The 24,071-nt window shown below is 35.8% G+C and overlaps 1 long non-coding RNA gene across 2 annotated transcripts in view; it reads right to left on the minus strand.

The window, feature by feature from the left end:
* Positions 1 to 3,331: 3,331 nt before the first annotated feature.
* Positions 3,332 to 24,071, minus strand: part of LOC109267443 (uncharacterized) — a 92,317-nt gene continuing 71,577 nt past the window's right edge. For both annotated transcript variants that reach the window (XR_008423738.1, XR_002080100.2), the window contains exons 3-5: positions 7,062 to 7,195; positions 5,870 to 6,037; positions 3,332 to 3,432 (exon numbers count right to left, since the gene is read on the minus strand). This is a non-coding gene — a long non-coding RNA (uncharacterized LOC109267443). The remainder of the gene's footprint in view (positions 3,433 to 5,869; positions 6,038 to 7,061; positions 7,196 to 24,071) is intronic.

The following is a 24,071-nucleotide window of genomic DNA, read 5'->3' on the forward strand; positions in this document are numbered from 1 at the left end:
CAACAACATGGATGAAGCTAGAGTGTATTATGCTAAGTGAAATAAGTCAGAGAAAGACAAATACCAAATGATTTCACTCATGTGGAATTTAAGAAATAAAACAAATGAACGTAGGGGAAGGGAAGGAAATATAAAATAAGATAAAAACAGAGAGGGAGGCACACCATAAGAGACTCTTAAAAACGGAGAACAAACTGAGGGTTACTAGAGGGGAGGTGTGTAGGGAGATGAGCTAAGTGGGTGATGGGCATTAAGGGCGCTCATGAAGAGCACTGGGTGTCTTATGTAAGTGATGAATCACTACTGTAACCATTACTACACTGTATGTTAAATAACTTGAATTTAAATAAAATTTTGGAAGAAAAAAAAGAAAGTGCTTGGATTCTTGACATTACTCAGACACTGAACAAATCTTGAAGGGCATCTGTGTTTGCTAATTGGCATTTATTGAAATTAGGCTCCTACCCTCCCACAGAAATGAGACAAGGGCCCTATCTTTTTTGATGACTGCATTTCCAAGGGATGGCTCCCAGGTCCTTATGAAAGACACTTTTGGGTTGTAAAACCAGGAGAAGTCTGAGAGAAGATTTATATCTCAATGGAGCAAAGAAAGAATTTATAGTTGCAAATTTTCTAAAGTAAATACTCTAAGAAAAGGGATCTTAGGGGCCCATAGTCAGGAAAAAACCTGTTTGATATTTCATCAAGCTGAGGGGAACACTGAAGGCATCTTGATGGATGAACATGCTGTTTCTCCTTCTGAGGTCTCCTAATCACTTCTGATTTTGAAAACCTGTGCTAAGGAATTAAGTGAGCCTCTCATGATCTTGCAGCAAATTCCCTTTTGCCCACATTGGCCAGAATCAGTTTTTGTTGTTTGCAACCAAAGTCCCTCTGATGAATCAAGAATTTCATCCCTTACATTTATTTCTTTGTTTTAAACATTGGGATATGAAAATTACATTTTCCATTGAGAGTAGAGTAGACCAGATATGGTAAGAAGACAACCAGAGATCTGGATTCTAGTTTGGTCCCCATATGTCTGAGGTCTGAGGCTCGTTTTTCTCAATCTGACAAATGAGATGATTTGAGCAGATGGTCTCTGAGCTCCCTTTGAAATCTGATATTCCAAAACTAATAATTTTGACAAGTGCATTTTTAATGGGAAATAAAAAGATCCCTTCTTTAACCCAAATTTTCATTAGCTAGAAAGAATAAAGATAACTATGCCAAAGGTGTCCACAGTTAAGCAGAAGCAAAATCACTGGCAGAATTTTAAACAGCAAGTTTTGATTAGAGGAGTTCAAAGCATGGAAGATTTGCTATTCAAAGAAGATTTTTAGCATAGACCTGCACAAATTGCCAATATAAAATGGTCGGTAGGTACAAAGTAAAAGAGAAGAAATATACTGAGTAGACCAAGAGTTACCCTGGACACAGGGAATAATTCAGAACAGTAACTTCCGAAAGGAGCAACACGACAAACTGAGTGCTATAGAATAAGTTCATTTTTCAGCAATCTAAGAGCAGCAATCCAGAGCAACGAAATAAAACCAGCAAGTCTCCCCACATGGGGCAGCTAAAGCTGTAGTCACCACAAAAGGAGGATAAATGGAATGTGTCACAGAGGATTAGGTGTTTAAGGGAGTAGAAAGTTCTTATAACAGCCGCTACTTGCAATGGATCTCAAGAATGTTTTTAAACTAGTAGATAAGATATTGAAATCCTTGCATTTGCAATCCTTTGAGGAAAGAAGCAGAGTAAGAGACAGGAGCTGAAATTGTTGCTAGAAAACGTTGAGCTTAATTTTAAATACAACTTTTTTTTATCTGAAACGTAATCCACACTCATCTTGGAAAAATTGCAAAACAAAGATACACAAAAGAAAATTAAGAAAACACATATTTCCATTATTTATCTAGACACAACTCTGCTTCTTGATTTTCCCTGGAATAATAACTCAGATATTCCAATAGAGGAATTTATCCTTACATCACTAGCCACATACCTGGAGACAGTATGTTCAAAATGGAGGGCTGGGGAAAGGTGAGCTGTTACCTTTTCGGTCTCTCCACTTCTAACCATAAATAAAATTATGCAGATATTACTTACAGAGCTTACGAATGTCAATGGCTTAAACATAGCTTGCCCAAGCTACTAGGTTAGGCTACAGGGAAACTACAAAGCTCTATTAGTAAACTAGTACTAGTTTAGTAAAACTAGCTTTCCTATCAGCCTGGCATCACTTCTTGGACAAAAGCTGTAGCAAGGTTTCCCATACACTAAGGTTCCCCTAAAAAAAGGAATTATCAAGACACAGTTCTCTGTGTTAATCCTTTCGGTTCTACTCTATGCCAGGACTATTCAGTCATAGTCCATGGGGAGTTATGGATATTTAAGTACATTGTCTATTGTCAGCACCTTCTACCTCTAAGTCCTATCCACTCAGGTAAGTAAAAATGTTGTATCACATAGCTCCACCTATCCTCTGGTTATCTGCATAGTGCTTGAAGAACATTTGAAAACCTCTCTGTGGCAGTCTTAGGCTCCTGGATGCAGGATAGGTCAAATTTCCATTCTGGGAAATAGGGCAAGAGAATACACTGAATGGCACGAAAGGCTCCATCAAAGGGACTAATGGGGATTTCCATGGGGTGTTACGGTATTAGTCAAAAAAGCATTAGGCCTTTCATTTAAAGGCAGCTGCTATTCCTTGAGATAGTGGCAGAGCCAAACACACATATTTTAAAAGCACTACCAACCAATCCAATACTTAAACATGTAAATTCTTCCTAGGGGGTGGATAGTTCAAGCTGCACAGCTAACACCAACTCATTTTTTGCATTTCTTCAAACAAAGAGAACAAAAGAAACAAAATTTGTTACCCTTGATTATTCAAACCCTGACTAGATACATATATATAGTATCTATAATATACATATACATATATATAGTGTCTATATATAGTATCTAAAATCACTTCAAAAGAACATTTGACAATGATCAGGTCTTGACCTCCCAAACTAAGCACCTAAGGAAGCACTACAAAGTGTGTTTATTGGCTGTTAAGGAGTATTCTATCCTTTAAAGGGATGACAAGATATTAGAACTTATTTACTCTTACTGGATGTCCAAGAGATCTGTGCTGGAACTCAATGTTGGAAAACATGGCATTCAGAAAGACTGTCTGAGGTGGCTTTTCTTCAGATTCTTAGGAAAGGATTCTGTCTCTTAGTTCTCAATCCATCTTAAAAAGTTAGGAAAGGACCCTGAGGTATAGTATGGAAATAATAACTTTGAGGACTTTTCCAGAAATTTCCAGAAACCAAAATATCTTTCTCAAAATTTTAATGGAGGAGAAAGTTCTCCCCAAATCCCTTGAGTTAACCTCCATATGCCAGTCTTCTGTGATTTTGTATAGATGGTTAAAGTCTGAAAGAGATTAAAAAAAAAAAAGTCAATGTGAACAACTAATGCCTGTTAACTGGTGATTAAGTTGTGTTACCAATACTATCATGACATTTTACCTCTGTGATGTGATATAGGATATAATTAGATTCATCCAAATAGACCTACATTTCTCAGCTGAAAATATAATCTGACAGAACCCTTATAAGAAAAATATTGGATTATTTTTCATAATGTTATCTCTATTTTAAAGAAAGGAAAGGACTACCATGAAGTAGATAAATTATGCTAAGAATTGAGTGTAATCTCCTTGCCATAGACTGAATAAACTGGACACACCTGTCTCTTGAGGTTCCTATCCTACAACCATGCATTCAAAACTTCAACTCTTCTGACTTTACACTCACTTTCCTCTACGTGAAATGTGCTTCCTTCACCCAGATTTCACAGGGTTACTCCTTCTTACAGAGTTACTTTCTTATTTCAGCTCAGATGTTAAACTTTTCAGAATGATGTTTTTAACTGAACAATCTAAACTAACCCCATACCCTAGGTAACTCTCTCTGTTTTTCACATTTCTTATTCCTATCTGAAAATCTAGCTTATTTGTTTATTGTCTTTTTATCCCTAGAAGAATATACATTCTATGGAGACAGGAAACTTATATATCATGTTTATTGTTAGATTCTTATTTTCTATAAGAATGACTAGAGTATTTGTTAAGAAATGAGTGAATTAAGAGTACAGTGGTTTTCCAAGGAAGAAAAATTAAAGATCTTATTTCTTCAGTACTGGTTATATGCCTAATACAGTACTTGACATATCATGAACACTTTGTTAGAATAGGATACAAAATACAATTTAACCAAATGCTGATCAATATACAGGTGACACTTGAACAACACTGGAGTTAGAGCTGCCAATGCCCCCCTCTCCTCTATAGTTGAAAATCTGCATGTAAGTTTTGACACCCCAAAACTTAACTAATAGCCTATTGTTGACTGGAAGCTTTACCAGTAACATAAACAATCAATTAACACATAGTTTGCATGCTATCTGTATTACATACTGTATTCTTATAATAAAGTAAGCTAAAAAAAGAAAATATTAAGAAAATCATGAGGAGGAGAAAATACATTTATTGTACTGTGCTGTATTTATATTTAAAAAATCCACATGTAAGTGGATCCCTGTTGTTTAAGGGTCAAATGTAATTAGAAAATGGTTAAAATAACCCCAGTGTCTTACTGTGTTATTGCTTGCTATCCCCATGGGTGAAAAAAATTAAAGGCATGTGTAGTACATTTTTACACATTTCAGTGGGGGCTGTATACCGTTGTTGACAACTGGCTCCCAGCACTTTATTAGTGTTACACTGAGACATGCTTTAGCAGTTCTGTACTCATCTGTCTCTAATCAAATGCAACCAAGTCTATACCTTATCTGCCTCATGCCTCACTCAAAGTTTCCATGTCTTGTTGGAATCCATCAGAGAAGATGTTCTATACTTCAGCATGGTTGTCAACTTCTCTTTATCATTAAGCTATTAATCTTATCTGGGGATGTGACCCTTGGTCATTTCTGCAATAGCTATGACCCTCTTTCCATATTAGCTCTAATAATAAATTTGGAGGTCCCATCAAGCCTAGGAATGAGCCGTGCAAATAAATATTATTCCAGAGTTAATGGTTATCTTTTCAAACAATAATCTTGTCCTCCAACCTGCTAGGGAGCTCTCCTGAAAGATAATTAAAACATTGATAAAGGATTGAAACCTAATATGTCTCCTCCCCAAACTCTGCCCACTCTCACTACCCTTGAATTAAAGCAAGTCCATCCAAGCAAAAAGTAAAGTGAATTTTAAAAGATTCCAACACCTTCTCATCTGAGGTCCCACCAGGTTACTGCTAGCTTGTTTGGAATCTGGCTGCTTCATTATTGCTTTCAGCAGAATTAATATCAACTGCCTATTAGTTGTCAATGTCAATGTCTTTAAAATCCCTTGACCGGATCTCTAATGAAAAGACATTAGATGATAAGGCAAGTGATTTCTCTACTTTCTTTTTGGTGTCTGACATCATTAATGTGATTAATGAGGTGACCAGGGAACCCAAATCACTCGTCACCATTAGATTGCTAGTACAATAGCCAAAGCTCAAAGGTGGGGAAGGAATGGGAACAAAAGTATTCTCTTATCTCTGTTGTGTACTCTATCAAGGAGACAAATGACCTACCTACAGGTGTGTACCTGTTTGGAACAGTAAATATTTGATAATAGTAAAGGCTGAGAAAACCACAAATACATGTTTATTTGCTTTCGAATTATTTGTAATAACTAACAAAGACTTTTTACTGGTAAAGCTTAAAAATACATTCTAGATGATCAAATAATGATTATAGAATATAAAACAAATAGCCATGTCAGTGCCTTTTAAAAGGAGTAAAAGGAAGGTACACTCACCAACAGAAGTGATTGGCTCATGTTAGTAAAAAATCCAACAGTAGTTCTTGCTTCAGGCACAGCCAGATGTATCTTCCCCCTCCTGTCCCTTTTGTTCTTTCTTTCTCTCCCATTGTGCATCTGTCCCTCCTTTTCTCTGCTCTCATCTACTTTGTTGTTTTCAAAATCCTAGGGAAAGATAGATGAAGAGCCAGTGAGGATTGAAAGAGAGAACTTCTTTTCTCTCATTGTAGTAACTTCCCAAAGTTGATACAATGCAGCTTGGGTCACTTGCTTAGTCTTAGAGGATGAGAATATAATATATATTGATGTGTTCACATGAGTCCAGTCCTGGAGAAGGGGGAAGTAGTTCACTCCAATGTGAAACATACTCCTAAGAGCAGGAAACTGCAATACCTTTTTACCAAAAAGAAAAATCAAACCTGAGCATCCAAATAATGAAATATATACCAAGTAGTGTTTTTTAAAAAGAAATGGGGTTTGTGTTTAGTCATGCAAACTTTTTTCTGCAAAGTTATGAACTGATGGGCATTCTCATGCGTGGCTGGTAGGAGTATAAACTTTAAAATTTTCCTGGAGGGCAATTTGGAAACATTTTAAATATGAACGTATACCTTGATCAGGCAACTACCATTCTAGGAATTTGTATCAAAGAAATAATAGTAAATCTTCACAAAAGTGTAACAAAAGTGATGTTTATCTCAAAGTATGTAGGACATCAAAGAATTGGCAGCAATCCAAATGTCCAAAAGGTAGGGGAGGAAATTAAAAACAGCATGGAAAGTAATATTTTTACATTTATCTACTTACTTGTCTGTTATTTATTTAGTTAGTTATATAATCTGAACAGATATACACCCAGAGGCTCAAAGTGTTTGTCTCTGGGTGGTTGAAATGTGGGTGATTTTTCCTGCTTTCTTCTTGCTAATCTCTATTTACTAATTTGTCCCCAGTGAGTATAAACTTGCATTAATTGTGTAATGTTTGTATTCTGAGATAGGACAGCTTGAACACAGACTCCTTAATTTGCTCCAAACATCCTTTCTAAGTAATACTGTATTTGGACGGGAGGCATGGAATGCAGGACATAGAACACCTCTAACGCGTCTTTAGGGACCAAGAATCAATTAGAAACCATTCTCTTTTGTGTCTGTCCTAAGCTAAGGGGCTAGACCCAGGGGCTAGGTCTTACCTATGTTTGGGGTCTCTGGTGATGATTCAGGTTTCTTGGTAGTGAGGGAAATTAGCAAGCAGGTGCCCGTGCTCCTCTTCCAGAAAGACTATGCCTGCTTACTTGTTGCACGTGGGCCTAGTGATGTGGAAAGCCTAGAAGGAATTACATAGGAGAGAAAAATGCCCCCAGTCCCTGAAAAGGGGGGAGGGCTGCCACTGTAGCCCAACTTCACATGATATTTTAAAATTAATTCCATATACAATAATCATTTAAATGCAAAATATAAAATAGTTAAAACATTACAAGAAACTTTAGAAGAATATTTGTATAACCTTGCATTATACAAGAGTCTCTTAAATAAGATAGAAGACCTAAAGGCACTACCTATGTAATATTTCATTACATAAAAATTACAGATTTTTCATGCCAGTCATATTATAAACAGAGTTAAAAGTGAAGGGAGAGACTGAGAGAAATATTTTCAACGCTTGCCATATTAAGGGTTAATATTCCTTATATTAAAAAAAATCTCTAGAAATAATTAGGAAAAAGAAAAGTAACTAAAGGGACAATGGACAAAGAGGGAATCCTAGTGGTTACTAAACATACAAGAATTCTCTTAACCTCTTGGGGCTTAGGGGAATGTAAGTTAAAACAACAATGAGATGCCATTTTTTCACTCATCTCATAAAGAAATAATAATACAGTAACAATACAGTGCTGATGAGGAAACAGGGATATATAATCTTTATGTAGCAATTAGTAATATGTAATAACCGCTTTTGGGAATTAATCAGGCAAAAGCTGTTAAAATTGTAAACACCACCTTTGACCCACTAATTTCAATTTGGGAATCTATACTATAGACATAAAAATCTTTGTGTTATATGAACAAAATGTCCATTGCAGCAATATTTTATTATGGCAAAGTAAGAAAAAATAAAGGGCCACCAACAGGGGAAATGGTTGGATAAATCACAACACTTCTACTCTATGCAGGAATCCACTTCTATCCAGAAGAATAGGCTAAACCAGTGGCTCGTAAAGTCTGGCCCTTGGCCCAGTAGTCTCAGCATCACCTAGGAACTTGTTAGAAATGCATATTTGACCCCACTCCAGACCTATGGGAATGTCTGAGGATGGGGCCTGGTAATGTGTCCTAACAAGTCATCCAGTTCTGATGTGTGATTCTGATATGTGGTTACATCTATATCGACTGTCTTGAGAGATCTATTCATATTGTTACATGAAAAATTAAATTTCAGAGTAGTATATTTAATGTGATGCATTTTTATAGAAACAAACATTAATAAAACACACATTTTTGACGTGTACTCATACTTCCATACAAGAAAGCAGAACTTGTAGAATGATACACCTGCTGCCATTAACATTGATTAACAAGGGAAAAGAGTAGGGGGAAAAAATAACCTCTGTCTCCATTCATCTCTTTCATTTTTCACTGGTAACAGTGAGCATATATAACTTTCCTAATTTCAAAAAAAAAACATTTAAATAATAAATTAAAGAAAAAACAATGAACCTAGATTTTTACCTGACCTATATCAAACAGACCCATGCTAATCGGACATCAATTTTGGTAAAAAGATTTTCCTTTCACCAAGCCTTAATTGGCCTTCAGACTTAGCTCGTGATGGTCTTGACATAACCTTTCATTAAGCAAACTCTTTAAATAGGTAGATGGGTCAGAGCAAAGATTCTTGGATTTTGCTTGAAGGGGCTAAAAAGCACAATTCCTCTGGATTATTTTCTCCAAACTATCTTCATTAAAGTTAAAGTTAAAACCTATCCATTGGACCCTCTGAAAAGATTATAGTCCCTGAAAGCAAATTATGTAGATGCCAACATACATAGTAAAACTTCAAGCAATTTATTAAATGTGAATTTTGTCCACTGGTACTTTATCCCAATCCTTTCCAATGTGCTTTAAATTATAAATTGTAAATGTGTAAAAACAATGTTTCCTATTTAAAACCTTAAAATCATTCATTGAAGTAACATTTTTAAGGTCAAATAAATCAGATGTTGAATTATTGTTTTTTTGGCTAAGATTTCCTTTCAAGGACAAAATATTCCAATAATATCACCTGAAACTGATCCTATCTATATCCAAAGTTTGTTAGAAAATACATTTACTTGAAAAGTTCTAGCAAGTCAATAGGTACACGACTGTGTGATTCAAAAGTTATATCCTAGGAAGTCACAGAAGCTATTAACAAAATAATAATGACTTCTCTGTAAATTTAACTTGTGATGTTGACTTCTTCCTTTTAATTACTTAGCTCTTGAATATAGTCAATAGTCTGATGAGCTCTGATTATGGAGAACTCAGCTAAAAATATTTTGAATTAATAATCAAATGCAATGTGACATTTAGGTTTCAAAAACTCTAATCACCCCCGCTATCAACCCATTCTTTTTCCATGGCACAACTTTAGGGTTATAACTGAAGTGAATCTCTAGTGATTAATGCCCAGGTGATTTGAATTTTGCATACTGAAAGAAAATTAAGAGGAACATTTACTTGCCCTTAAAAAAAAATCTATAATCCACAAAACAGAACCTAGATTTAAATGTCCTCAGGCCTGAAAAAATACTTCCATAGCCTTTTATGTCATGGTGGTCTAAATGATTTCCAAGACAATGTCATAAAAAGAAGCTTTTTGTCACTAACTTAGAAGAGATTAGGCTTAAATAATTTAATTAAGTTAACAAAGTCCACTGTAATACTTTAGAAATGAATCTCTTTTAATCTTCCAATTTTATTGGTTTCATTACTGTTGTAAAGAATTTCTAACCCACGATTATATCTGTGCCTTTCCATACAGCCACTCAAGAGTCCTGAGGAAAAAAACCAACTAATTTTATTATATGCTTTGGTTCTCAGCAGACACCAACAAATAGAGAAAATCCTTTCTGCCTTAGCTCTAAAATGTTTGCTCTGCATTAACACATCTCACTAGTGTAAGTAAGTATATTTTTCTTCCTTCAAGCAAATATTTGAGAACCTACTATGTGCCAGTTCTTGCCAAGCATTTCAAGTGCATAAGGAAAATCAAGACAAGTATTTGACATAAATAGCTTAAATTACAGTGAAAATATTTCTCTAAAATAGTTTCTTAAATATTTTTTGTTAACTCAGTAATTACTTAATCAGATGTTTGACTTAACACCCATGCTATTTCCTACCCTATTAGTAACTGATTAATTCCTTTTACTATTTGCTCTAAGTGTTTCACTGCACTCCACAGTGTTCCTTGGGATCCTTCCCTTCATTGAGGCTAGTTGGTCACTGACAGCTGACCAAGGAATAGATCCTATATACCTTCCAAAATTATTTTACTTTACTTCTATATTGTAACACCATTTCTTTTATCAAAAAGTGTTCTGAAATGCTGGAACCAAGGAGAATATTCTTATTTAAATATTAGGAATTTGTGTCTGCATAATTTAAAATACAATACCTTCCCCTGAAAGGATTTATATGCTGGTGCTGATAGAGTTTATCACTTTTATTTGTGGTGTTAATAGAATTCAGATTTAGATATCATTTTCATGGTCTGCATTAACAAGAAAAAAAAGCAGACAGCTGAATAGACTTGGAAACTGTCCATGTTCAAGGCAATGAGCAGATTAAGTGTGAAGAGAAAAATAATATGGTTTTAGGAAAAAGTCTTTCTAGTTGAAACTCTCATCCATGGCCATAGGATTATTTTTTCTCTCACTAAATCTTAGTCTGTTCTGTAGTCCTAAAAGACTACTTAGTAGAGGAAAAAATCCAATGTTGAAGAATGCATGTTACTGAAATCCCCACCAGTTGTTAATATCCCTCCAGGCCATAACCAGATTTTGCATATAGTCAAGATTCTTTCGTCATCTATTGATTTTCAGATTACTATAGTTATCTGAGAATGCCTTTTAATTTAGAGTCCTCTCTACCAAATTCCTCCTGTTAACCAGAGGAACCACAGACCATTGAGGCTGAAAAAGTTCAAGTTCACCATCATCAGGTATTTGTTTCCCCATGCTTCCAGATGATTACCCAGAAAATTCTTCTATACGTTTGCAACAACAAACTTCTTAAAATTTTGATGTCATCCAGTAGAAATTTTCCTGGAAAAATTCTTTACCTAAAAAGTACTTTAGACTACACAGAATTCTTAGAAAGGAGATTTATAGAACCCACACTGGGGTTTCCTATTAGAACTACAACAAAGAAAATATGAACCACCATCTCCAACTACTGGTTAGGAAAGATGTTAGAGTTAAAATGCCTGGGTTTGATTCCAGCTGTGTAGTCTTGCACATATTACTTACTCCTTCTAATCTCTCTAAGCCTCAGATTCTCCACATATAAAATGAGGATAAAAGTAACACCCATCTCAAAGGGTTTAGTGAAGATTAAATAAAATAAGGTGCTCAGTACAATGCCCAGCACATAGTTCCCTTTCTATCAATTCATGATTCAACAAATATGTATGTGCTACTCTTTGGTCATTTTCAATATTTTAGTCTACCATTTTTCTTAATAAAATCTAAAAGATTTACCAGCTTTAATGGTAATGCACAGTTCCAAATGTCAGATTAGTATTTATCTATCTTCTGTAGTATTTTTTTTAATTTCTATTTTCTTATTCATAAGTAACATCTTAAATCTCTATTTTCCCCTTCCTTCTTTCTTGGTTATTTTGGTTTTTTTGTTTTTCTAACTTTCTAACTTTTGCTTTTCTAACTTCTAACTTCTTCATTTTAACCTTGTCTATAGGCATTAGGACTCTGGTTATAGCAGCTTTTACTAAAACCTGTAGGCTTAGGTACGATGTGCCTCATATCATTGCTTTGTAAAAAGTTGCAATGTTTGTTACCTTCTCTTTGATTTAAGAATAATCTGGAAACGGGTTTCTATTTTCTATGCTGTCAAGATTCTTTTTGTTCATCTTTCAATTTTTGGATTACAGTAGTTATTTGAGAATACCTTTTAATTTAGTCATCTCTACCAGAAAAAAAAAAAAGAGATTTTGTCCTAACAGTTAAAAATTCATAAGCATCTAAGGAAAATTTTGAATTAACAATTCTTGTAGAACTTTAAGAATTCCAAGAAAAAATTTCATAGGCTCAATGGCCTCAATGCTGAGAAGCATGGAGCAATAAGAAAAATAAAATAAATCCATATTTGAATATCTAGGTATTCAATCTATGTTGCTTTATTTTGAATTTTAAATGTTTAGTAGAAATCAGATGGGTAGAATTTAAAGTATTCTCACTTGCTTTTATACTTTTTTCCTCTCAGTTTTAATAATAAATCTTTATAATTGAAGTCAATCCAGGGACTTTTCTGGAAGTAAAATAATCAAAACCCAAGCATCAAAGCAGAGTGTTCAGTGTAAAATGGGACCAGAAGACTGGTTGCAAGTAGGATGCAGATGATAAAAGTAAAGCTATGTTGAAAAAAAAAAAACAGTAAGTGTACCATCTGAACAATATGCATGAGACATCAGGATAAAAAAACCATATCATTGTGGTACTTCTGCCTCAAGGAGAAAAGGAACCCCAGAAACAAGTAGCTTAACTTCCAAGATACTAGCCAATGACTCCAGGTGTAGGGGACTCTGTGTTAGTTCTCAAAGTTTATAACCTAATCCTCAGTCCCAGAATAACAGAACATTTTACCATGGACCCAGAGTTCTCTCTAGTTTTATTTAGGGTTATAAAAAGAAAAGACTATTTCCACAACTGTAAGCAAAGTGGTTCTCACTAAACCTTAGTTTCCTCATCTGCTAAGTAGGTACTGGGTGGCAAGGGGCCTGATTACATAATCTATAGGGTCATTTTTAGCTCTAACATTTTATAATTCTATAGGCTGGTTAATATATGTCTAGCCTAACCATTAAAAACATATAATGAAATCTCAATTGCAAATAGCCAGTTTATAATAGACCTAACTAAAATAGTTTTGATCAAATATACAACACCCTGAAGTATTACTTGATAAGACTAGTTTTGAAATAATCCTGTCATTGATGATAAATTAGGTGTTTAGATATGAAGACTAATCATGTCAGAAGTTATTTTGTGATGCTGAAATTTTATTTACAGAAAGAGAATAAGAAGTAAAGTTTTGAGTCTTTAAAATAAGCCAAGAATAGGGGCTAAATGTTTTCCATGTGCCAAATAACTGGGAATCATGAAAATAAAAACCATGGACTATCACTCTTTAACAGATGCTGTTGGTTCCCAGCCCACATCCCCTGGGTCTCGTTACTTCAGTTTGGTCCTGCACAAATATCAACCACCAGTATTTGTACCTCTTGGCCCAAGAGTCTCTGATGCCTTGAAAGGCTGCCATGCCTATATCCAGCAGGCCTAAGGGACAGGGAACTAATGCCTGTACCCCAGAGAGCAGCCTAAACCAATTACTGAATGGAATTGCTATATAAATGCACAGCTTGCTCACCCTGCAGGCAAAATACGTGTTTTACACCATTTTTCAGAATTTCCCGAGGTGTTAAGATCTGGCCACCAGTAGCAGTGGCTGCCTTGATGGTGCTTCCTATGCTGGCTACCTCACTCTCTCCATATCTCTTCCCTACTTCCCTACTCATGTTTATTTGCACTTGAGTCTTTGTCTTAGGATCTGTTTCTGAGATTATCCAAACTAAGACTACCAGAAACACATTGATCTCACTGTGCAAGTAAATCTTTATATAAGGTATATATACCACCACTCCACCACTCCCCTTAAACACACACTCATGCTCTTTGCCCAAAATTAGGGGGTGGGGAGTGGGGGGAAACTTGGCAGGAATCTTGCATGTGCAGTGAAAAAAAGCAATACACACTCACAAAAGAAAAATAAATGTGGAGGTGAAATTTAACATCTAACCTAGAAACAAAAATCATTAACAGAAACTTTTTCACAAATGAAGGTATTATAAGCTGAAGGGGTGGAGGGAAAAGGGATTATCCCTTTAGTTACCATTTCCCTGCTTTTAGGAGAATTTTGAAGATAAAGACTTAGACAAGCATATTTTATCAGGGTTGGTGTGAGTTAAGGGTACATTCTGCTGAACACTGGTTCTGAGTCTAAAAGCAAAATCCTGGCATAGACATATCATGGATATAACGTTAACATAATGCTGTTATGTTAAGGAGCTCAGTATGTTATCTGTACACATACAGTGAGAACCAAGATGGATCAGGCAGGCTTTGGAGACCTTTAGAGACTAATAAAGAAGAAGTTAACCTTTTATAATTAGCTCAAGACTCTAGGAAGAAAGGTAAAAAGAAACTTCAATGTTTCTTCTAAATCATCCAGCTCAGCTCACCAAGTTAGGAAAAAAGTTCACTTGTTCAAAAACTCCACATGTACTGTCCTTCAGGAGCTTGGCAATAGCAATTGAAAGAAGAGTGGACATGCTCCAAAGAGAGAAAGAAAGTTCCATCATCCCAACTTTGTTTTCAGTATAAAGACCACACACAAGGCAAACTTTAAATTTTACCTCAGAATGACTGAAGAATCAATTACTATTGTAATATCTTGGCTCTCATGTGCAAAAGTCAAAACTCTACCTTCCCAAATGTCTATTTTCATATCTCTGAATCACTCATGAACACACTATGGGTTACAGGCATGCTGCTTTTATCTGGCTTGACTATTATGGAGCCACTAATATTAATAGGCCTGACCCTAGGTTAAAATCATTCTGATGGGGATAACAGAAATTAAACGTTTGACTGATTGTAGACTTCTTATTTCACCTCTGCTTATAACAAATTGAGTTTTGGGGCATCTGGGTGGCTCAGCTGGTTAATCGACCAACTCTCGACTTAGGCCCAGGTCATGATCTCACAGTTCATGAGTTTGAGTCCCACATCGGGCTCCGTGCTGATGGTGTGGAGCCTGCTTGTGACTCTCTCTCTCTGTCTCTCTGCCCTTTCAGCATTCTCTCTCTCTCTCTCTCTCTCTCTCTCTCTCTCTCAAAATAAATAAATAAGCTTTTAAAAAATGAATTCAGTCTTTTTTACGAATCCTTTTTCCCTTCCTTTTTTTCTGATCTCTTTCAAAGGGAATTTTCTTGGTAAGCCCAGTCCCCAAGATTTTATCATTCTAAATTTGGAGAATAGATAAAGTAATTCTGAATGGAGGAAAGGGTATGCTTCAAAAACCACATGGTCTGGGGCTTCATAAGACAGAAAGTAAAGGGAGAGAATCAAAAAGAATCAGGGACTAGTATGATATGTGAAAATTTGATAAATTAAGATAAGAAAGGGTATTTTATAGTGTTGTTGAATTACAGAGCTGTGATTCAAATATAAGACATTCAGATACTTGTCTGTAAGTATAAAATTATATTATAGTAAAGTATCAGTATGGTATAATATAGTATAGTATAGTATAGTATAGTATAGTATAGTATAGTATAGGAAGTATTGTCTGCAATACTAAACTAAGCTGCCTCTCCTACTCTCCTACCCTTTTCTATCCTGAAGCTATTTACAAAGATGTAAATGGGTCCCCACAGCACTAGCTGGACAGTTTTCAAATAATCTATTAGAAAATCAAACCACCAAACAGGCATTAAGCTATCATCTTCCCATCAACTATAATATCCTTCTGTCTCTATAAGACAGATGTTTAGATGTGTATATTCTATCTGGGAAAAAGTGGGAATTTTATTTCAGCTTTCTGTGCATCATTAGGTTGCTGGAAATCATGGAAACCTAAATTACACATGTAAGTTATTTCATGCATTGAGACCTCTTGTAGGAAGAAAGCAGCAATCAAATCAGTCAGCTCAAATCATCCTCGACATTAGCAAGGTGGCTGTAGGATCATTTTAAGAAATGACTTCCTGTTCCTATTAGCAGACTGATTATACTCGATATTCTGTTCCAGAAACTTATCACCATACCAGTCTCCCAAAATGTGTAGTAAAAGAATATAATTTCTTTGCCAGTGTTTATATTCAGGTCAAAGTTATTAAAAAGAAGGAAGAAAGAAAGAAAGAAAGAAAGAAAGAAAGAAAGAAAGAAAGAAAGAAAAGAACAAGAACAACACTACCAAAAAATTGGAACCATGACAGTTTGCACCCCACAGCAAAATCAATCATTAAGGCAAATATTTACTATTTGGTTTTTGAACATAGATGTGTGGACAGAAGTTTAACGTCCATGCAATCTGTTTCCAGTGCATTAGCCATCACATTACAAACAACAAACAAGATTCTTTCTTGTTTAAAATGTGTCCCACATGCTCAGAATCAATCTTGATCAACAGACTGCAGTATAATTTGGAAGTTCAGAAATGACAAGATTATGAACACATTTCAATTAAAAAATAATTTCAGAGAAGACAACTCATATGCATTATGTATCTAACAATGCTTCTGAAAGACATTTAGGAGTCTACCATATCAAGTCTGAACAGAGAGTCTTGGTTTACTTTGTCAAACAATATAATGTAGATGAATTACTTATGGAGATGCTACAGGCAACCTTCCATTGTTTTTTGTAACCAATTCCTGAAATATATTCAAAAGTTAAATGTGAAAAAATAAAATGGTCTGTGTTAAATCTTAGCTCCACAAATTACTAGTTAAAAGATGTTCAATTACTTAATATCTCTGATTCATACATTTATTCACTCAACAGATACTTAACATTTGCCTGCTATGTGTCAGACACCATTGTAGGTTTGGAGAATGTAGAAGTCAACAGGAGAGGCTACAGGCCCTGCCTTCATACTTTTAAGCGAAGGAAGCAACAAAAAGGACAAATAGATAACATATTAGAACATGATAAATGTAGAAAGAAACATTTTTAAAAAGAAGAGAATGGGATATGAACTATTAGAGAGGTCTGAGGTATGTGTTAGGTAAATATTTTAGATAGAGCCGGGTAAGATGTCGCCAAGATGACCTTGGTGATAACATGAAGGAAGTGAGAAAACACGTCATGTCGATGTTCATGGAAGGAAAGAGTGCTCCATGAGTGGCAAGTGCAAAAGCCCTGAGGCAAGACTATGCCTGACAAGACATGAGGACAGCTAGAGCAGACAGATTAAAAGTAGAGTTTTAAGGGGTGCCTGGGTGGCTCAGTCCGTTAAGCGGCCAACTTCGGCTCAGGTCATGATCTCGCAGTCCGTGAGTTCGAGCCCCGTGTCGGGCTCTGTGCTGACAGCTCAGAGCCTGGATCCTGTTTCAGATTCTGTGTCTCCCTCTCTCTGACCCTCCCCCATTCATGCTTTGTCTCTCTCTGTCTCAAAAATAAATAAACGTTAAAAAAAAATTTTTTTTAAAAGTAGAGTGTTAAGAGATGAGGTCAGGACAGTAATGAGATCACAGTTGGAGAACAGGCCGGGAAAGCCTTTTAGTTCATAGCAAGGATCTTCAAGATAATAAGTTATTAGAGGATTTCGAGAAATGGCATTATCGGGCTTACATTTAACAGGGATAATAATAATTCTTGCTCGTAGGTTTACTGTAAAGATTAAATAAAATAATTGACATAAAATGTTTCCCACATTACATGACAAAGGTGAAAAATAAAATATTATCTTCCATAATTATTTTCATTAACTAGACAGAGATTAGAAAAGCATGATCAAAATAGAAAGTCATTGCATGGGTATGCCTTTTATTTTTTTATTTTGTCTCTGTTCTTCAAAAATAAGAATAATAATCCAAGGAGGGAAAGAGAAATGATAAAGAGATACTTTGGTTCAAAGATCAAGTGAAGATAATTTCTAGAACATTTAAGTGCTTTTAAAAAAAATGGAGGAAAAAATTTAGGGTACAAAACAGAAGAATATTAAAATTTCCAGGTAAATCTCTCAATGCTTTAAGCACAGAAATAATTGGAAATCGATTTTAAGCTATTTCAAATTGATTCTTCTTCCAATTTAGGGCCAGGAAGAAGGATCCAAAACTGTTTGGATGACTTTCGGTAAAGTATGATACTTGGTAAATAGAAAGAATATGTTGTAAATAGATTCCAAGAAAGCTACTAATAGGCCTCCCTGCTGGCTGAGCAAGATTACTGAAATAAAATAAAGCAAGGCAAAATGTGTTATTGCCTACTTAAGCAGTCTGGCATAAAAATTAATGCAGTAGCTGGATATGAGAGAAAAAAAATAAACAGATCATCTCAAAACCTCATGAGAGACAATGTATCTCATATCTCTCCCAGTAAACTGTGACAGGTGTACAATAGGCATGAATGATAAGACCACTGGAGGATTTATGATTTGAACTCCCAGAGAACCTTCAAAGTGCAGGATCTCATTTCACACACAGCCCAAGGAATAGTATGTCATATCTTTCCTTTTTATATCATTTTATGTATTCCATTTGTTTTAAGAGCATTTATTGATTATCTATTATGTGCAAGGGGCTGTGGAAATAGAAAATTGTGTAAGACATGGTCCTCACCACCCAAGAAACTTACATTGCATCAAAGGGACACAGGGCACAGACTATATCCATTCAACATAAGACACCATCCATTTAATTTAAAACAAAGTAATAACTCTATGGAAAAAAGAAAATCATTAAATATACATAGAACTTTTAAGATAAACCTCAATTTCAGAGGTTTGCACATTAAAGTTTGCAAGAAATGAATACCTTAATATATAAAATCAGGTATATAAATCTCTACACTAAGAGGAAGCGTAAGTGTCAAAGATAGTTTTTGAAATAAGTAGGTATTAGAGGAGCACAAGGGAAAAAGGTATTAGTACTGGGTCAGAGGGGTTAGCAAAATACAGATGATGTTAACATTTCAGCTGATCTTGAAAAAAAGTACTAGAAAGTTTATAATGGAAATGGTGGGTAAAAAATGCATCCCAGGCAAATGGAAATGGAGGGTAAGAAATGCATTCCCGGCAGATGAAATAGCACACATTGAGGCATAGAGCAAAAATTACTCTGCACAGAGCAGCAGCCATAAATTGAGATCAGTGAAAGAAGGTTCATATTAGACCCAGTTGTAAGGAGCTTTAAATGTTAAATAAAGGATAGTAAACATTGCCTCGCTGGAATAGGAAGTTTTAAAAGTAGAGAACAAATACTCTCACATGCATGGTTTAGGAAGAGTCACAAGAAGCAGTCCATGGTGAACTGCCGAGAGGCTTTGCTGCAGACTGGGAGAGTAGTAAGGAACCTCTGGTAACGCCCAAGGCTAGTGATGGCAAACCAAACCAGGGAGGTAAAACAGAGGGTTGAACAGAGATGAATGCGTCTCTCCACTTAGCTCTTTTACTGACATGATCATAACTGATACATAGTAATGTGACAATAAAAGAAGAGTTGTTATTCACATTTTAAAGAGGAAGAAGCAAGGGAGAAAATCTGTGGCTTTTTTATAACTATATCCTATGTTGAAAGATAAACTGAGGCACATTCAAAATTTTAAGAGGTTTTTGAGAAAAATCTGTTGTAACCAGGCAGCGCTAAACCATCAGTAGTTAAGAGCACTTAGCAGACAAGAACTATGGTAAACACCTATAAAGTATGGTTGCAAAGAAAGGAAATTATTTGATTGGCTATAGCTTAAAGCCCGGTAGGCTGTTTGTGATTGGTTGTCCTTAGCATTTTGATTTTGGAACCTTGAGGCATTCACAGGCTTAGATTTTGGTTTGCCTTACCGAGGCATTAAAACCACCTCAGTAATGGCCTCCTGCTTTAAAATTTACTGCTAGGTAGTAAAAGAATCAGGGCCATAAAACAATTCTACTGTCTCAGTGGACAGATCTTTTCTCTCTTCACAGGACATGAACTCATTCTCGTGTACGTTCTTAGTCAGGAACCAAAGCATGAAAATGGTTTAGGATGACCTGGATATCACAACTTGAAAGACAAAAGCAGTACAAGCTGAAGTGCTCAGTGCTCCACTGAACAAAAATGGAGGCAGTGACTCAGTACCACAATCTCACACAGTTGTTGACATTGTTAGTGACTGGGGCATTGATTGTCTCCATGCCCAGTCTGTGGCTACATAATCAGAAAACTAAGACAGAATGTCAGGTGACTGCATGGGATGAGAGGTGAATCAAAATTTTGGTTACTTCATTAGCAAGATTGAGGATAGAGTGATCTTCTAACTCCACATTCCTATTTCAAAGAAAAAATATTTCTGAAAGAAATTGGACATCCACACATCATCAAAAGAAATTTCATTTAATGATAATGGATAAATTACAAATCAAAATAGATTAAGTTCCCTAGCATTACTGGCATGGTGAACATTGGTTCTCCACTTCCAAAGAATTTCTTAGATATGTGGCACATATCTAATGATGATGGTCTTTGGGACAACAGTATCAGAATTACCATGGGTGATCCATAATTCAGATTATAAACCAGGTATACTGCAGCTAGCCTTGGAAATCTTGGCAGCCAGATTTGGAAAACACGGTTTCATGGGATATTGTGACCAATAGATAGTTCACATTGAGTCCGTGAGAATAAATTTGTCTTTATCTTTACATGCCATAATAACTTACATGTTTGATTATATTCCAAGCCACATTCTCTCACAACAACCAAATTCTGTATTTTAAGATAATTATATTAATGTTGAAACCAAACACTTATGAAAAGCACATATTCTTTTCCCTTTTTTCTTTTTCAATTAAAAAAAATCCCACATATTCCTTTCTGTCTGGCATCTTTTAAGATGATCCATGTTATTGTATATATCAGTAGTGTGTTTGCTTTTTGTTGCTGGGTATAATTTTTAACAATTGAGGAGAAAGTAATCCTGATCACAAGGATTTTTCCATCATAAAGCTTCTTCTTTTCTTTTTAAATATAATTTACTGTCAAATTGGCTAACATATAGTGTGTAAAGTGTGCTCTTGTTTTGGGAATAGATTTCCATCTTTCATCGATTTCATACAATACCCAGTGCTCATCCCAACAAGTGCCCTCCTCAATGCCCATCACCCACTCTCCCATGCCCCCCAACACCCACCAGCTCTCAGTTTGTTCTCTGTATTTAAGAGTCTCTAATGGTTTGCCTCCCTCCCTCTGTGTTTGTAACTATTTTTTCCCCTTCCCTCCCCCATGGTCTGTTGTTCAGTTTCTCAAGATACACACGTAAGTGAAAACATGATATACGTCTTTCTCTGACTAACTTATTTCACTCAGCATAATACCCTCCAGTTCCATCCACGTTGCTGCAAATGGCATGATTTCATTCTTTCTCATTGCCAAGTAGTATTCCATTGTACATATAAACCACATCTTTTGTATCCATTTGTCAGCTGATGGACATTTAGGCTCTTTCAATAATTTGGCTATTGTTGAAAGCACCGCTATAACACTGGGGTACATGTGCCCCTATGAATCAGCACTCCTGTATTCTTTGGATAAATTCCTAGTAGTGCTATTTCTGGGTGGTAGGGTAGTTCTATTTTTAATTTTTTGAGGAACCTCCACACTGTTTTCCAGAGCAGCTGCACCAGTTTGCATCCCCACGAACAGTGCAAGAGGATTCCCATTTCTCCACATCCTCGCCAGCATCTGTTGTTTCCTGAGTTGCTCGTTTTAGCCATTCTGACCAGCGTGAGGTGGCATCTCAGTGTGGTTTTGATTTGTATTTCCCTGATGATGAGTGATGTTGAGCATCTTTTCACGTATCTGTTGGCCATCTGGATGTCTTCTTTGGAAAAGTGTCTATTCATGTCTTCTGCCCATTTCTTCACTGGATTATTTGTTTTTCAGGTGTTGAGTTTGGTAAGTTCTTTATAGATTTTGGATACTAACCCTTTATCTGATTAAGTCATTTGCAAATATCTTTTCCCATTCCGTTGGTTGCCTTTTAGTTTTGTTGACTGTTTCCTTTGCAGTACAGAAGATAAAGCTTATTGTTAACTGTTAGATATTTACACATATATGTACATATATACATAACCACCCATATCTGCATGCTACAAAGTTCATGTATGATTTTAAGATTATTCTATTTGTAGTTTTACAGTTTGTGATGATATCCTGTTGGCTTTGAGAAACCTCCATTTCTTTCATGTCCTTTAAAGAAAGGAACACAGAAGTCTTATTTTTCCAAGTTCTTTATAGGATGGACCTGTTCAGTTATTGCATTAGTGATGGATTACTCCACTACTCTAGTGAAAGACGTGAGTGGGTTCGTGATAATTCTCATGAACAAAACACAAATATATCATACAAATTTTGTATAATTCATCAGGGGATGTGCTAGAAAAAAAATATTCTAAGACAAGTTTCCATAAAAAGCCTGACAGTAAATAGTTTAGGCTTTGTGGGCCATATGGTGTTTGTCACAGCTACTCAACTCTGCCATTGTAGCATGAAAGCAGCCACAGACGATATGTAAATGAATGAGCCTATCTGTGTTCCAATAAAATTTTATTTACAAAAATAGGCAATTAACAACAGATATTAGAATGGCCAAAATCCAAAATTCAGGCAACACCAACAACTGGTGAGGATGTGGGGTAACAGGAACTCTCATCCATTGCTGGTGAGAATGCAGAGTGGTACAGCTACTTTAGAAGACAGTTTGGTGGTTTCTTAACAAAAGTACACATACTCTCACAAAAACCTGCATGTAGATACTTGCAGTAGCTTATTCAAAACTGCCACAACCTCAAAGCAGCCAAGATGTCCTTCATTAGGTGAATCACTAAACAAACTGTGGGATATCCATTAAATGAAATATTATTGAGTAATTCTAAAAATGAGCTATCAAGCGGTGCCTAGGTGGCTTAGTCAGTTGAGCATTTGACTCTTAATTTCAGCACAGGTCATGATCTCACAGTCATGAGATGGAGTCCTTAGTTGGGCTCCATGCTGGGCTTGGAGCCTGCTTAAGGTTCTCTACCCCTCCACCCACCCAGCTCATAAGCACGTGCACACATTCTCTTCTCGCTGTCTCTCAAAAATAAAATAAAATGAGCTTTCAAGTTACGACAAGATGAGGAAAAACTTTAGATGCATACTGCTAAGTGAAGGAAGTCTATCTGAAAAGGTTACATACTGTATGATTCCAACTACATGGCATCCTGGAAAAGGGAAAAAACTATGGAAACAATAAAGAGATCAGTAGTTGCCAAGCATGGGGAGGAGGATGATGAATGAGTGGAACACAGGGGGGTTTTTAGGGCAGTGACTCTAACTATTCCACTTGATATATATTGGCAGATAAATGACATTAAGCATTTGTCAAAACTCCTAGAATTTACAACACAAATCGTGAACACCAATCCAAACTACAGACTTTAGTTAATACTAATGTATCAATATTGGCTAATGAATTTTAATAGATGTACCATACCAGTGCAAGACGTTAACAGCAGAGGAAACTTTGGAGGGGGTGAGAGTATATGGGAACTCTGTTCAATTTTTCTGTAAACCTAAAATTGCTCTAAAACAAAACAAAACAAAAACGGGCAATGAGCCAGATTTTGTCTGTGGGTTACAGTTTGCTCTTCCCTGCTCTAGAGAATGAAAACATCATCACAGAACACTTGGAGCTCATAAAGTCTTGGTGAATCTAGCTTCCAAGAAATTCATTCAGTAAGGTTTTCAGAATTTTGTTTGTAAAAGCAGATTTCTCATAATAGCCCTCCTTCCAATTACATTCATATTCTTTTTTCTGTAGCAAAAAGTTTTCCATTATAATCATGAAACTACATCCAGCCACTTTCCATACAAGCCCACAGCTAAGCATTTCCTTCTAGCACCAGTGTTCAGGGGCCTCATACAACCTGCAGAGCCTCTGTGCTAGGGAACCTAGCACATCTATTGCAAGCACCAATACAAATGTCTTCAGATTATGTCTTCACCTAGGCTGTTCAAAAATCTCCATGGGATTGAGTATTTTACTGTCCTCTTAAGTAGTCTCATATTCTATATTTTAGAAAGTTGCATTTTCTAGAATTTTTACTGCTATGTTACCATCAACATTATAAGAAACTCTAGCATTTTTTTTGAGTGCTATAAACTCAGTCTTCCTCAGTCTCCA

The sequence above is a fragment of the Panthera pardus genome, unplaced genomic scaffold (assembly GCF_024362965.1).
Source record: "Panthera pardus isolate Hobbes unplaced genomic scaffold, ASM2436296v1 HiC_scaffold_2, whole genome shotgun sequence".
NCBI classification, from domain to species: Eukaryota; Metazoa; Chordata; class Mammalia; order Carnivora; family Felidae; genus Panthera; species Panthera pardus.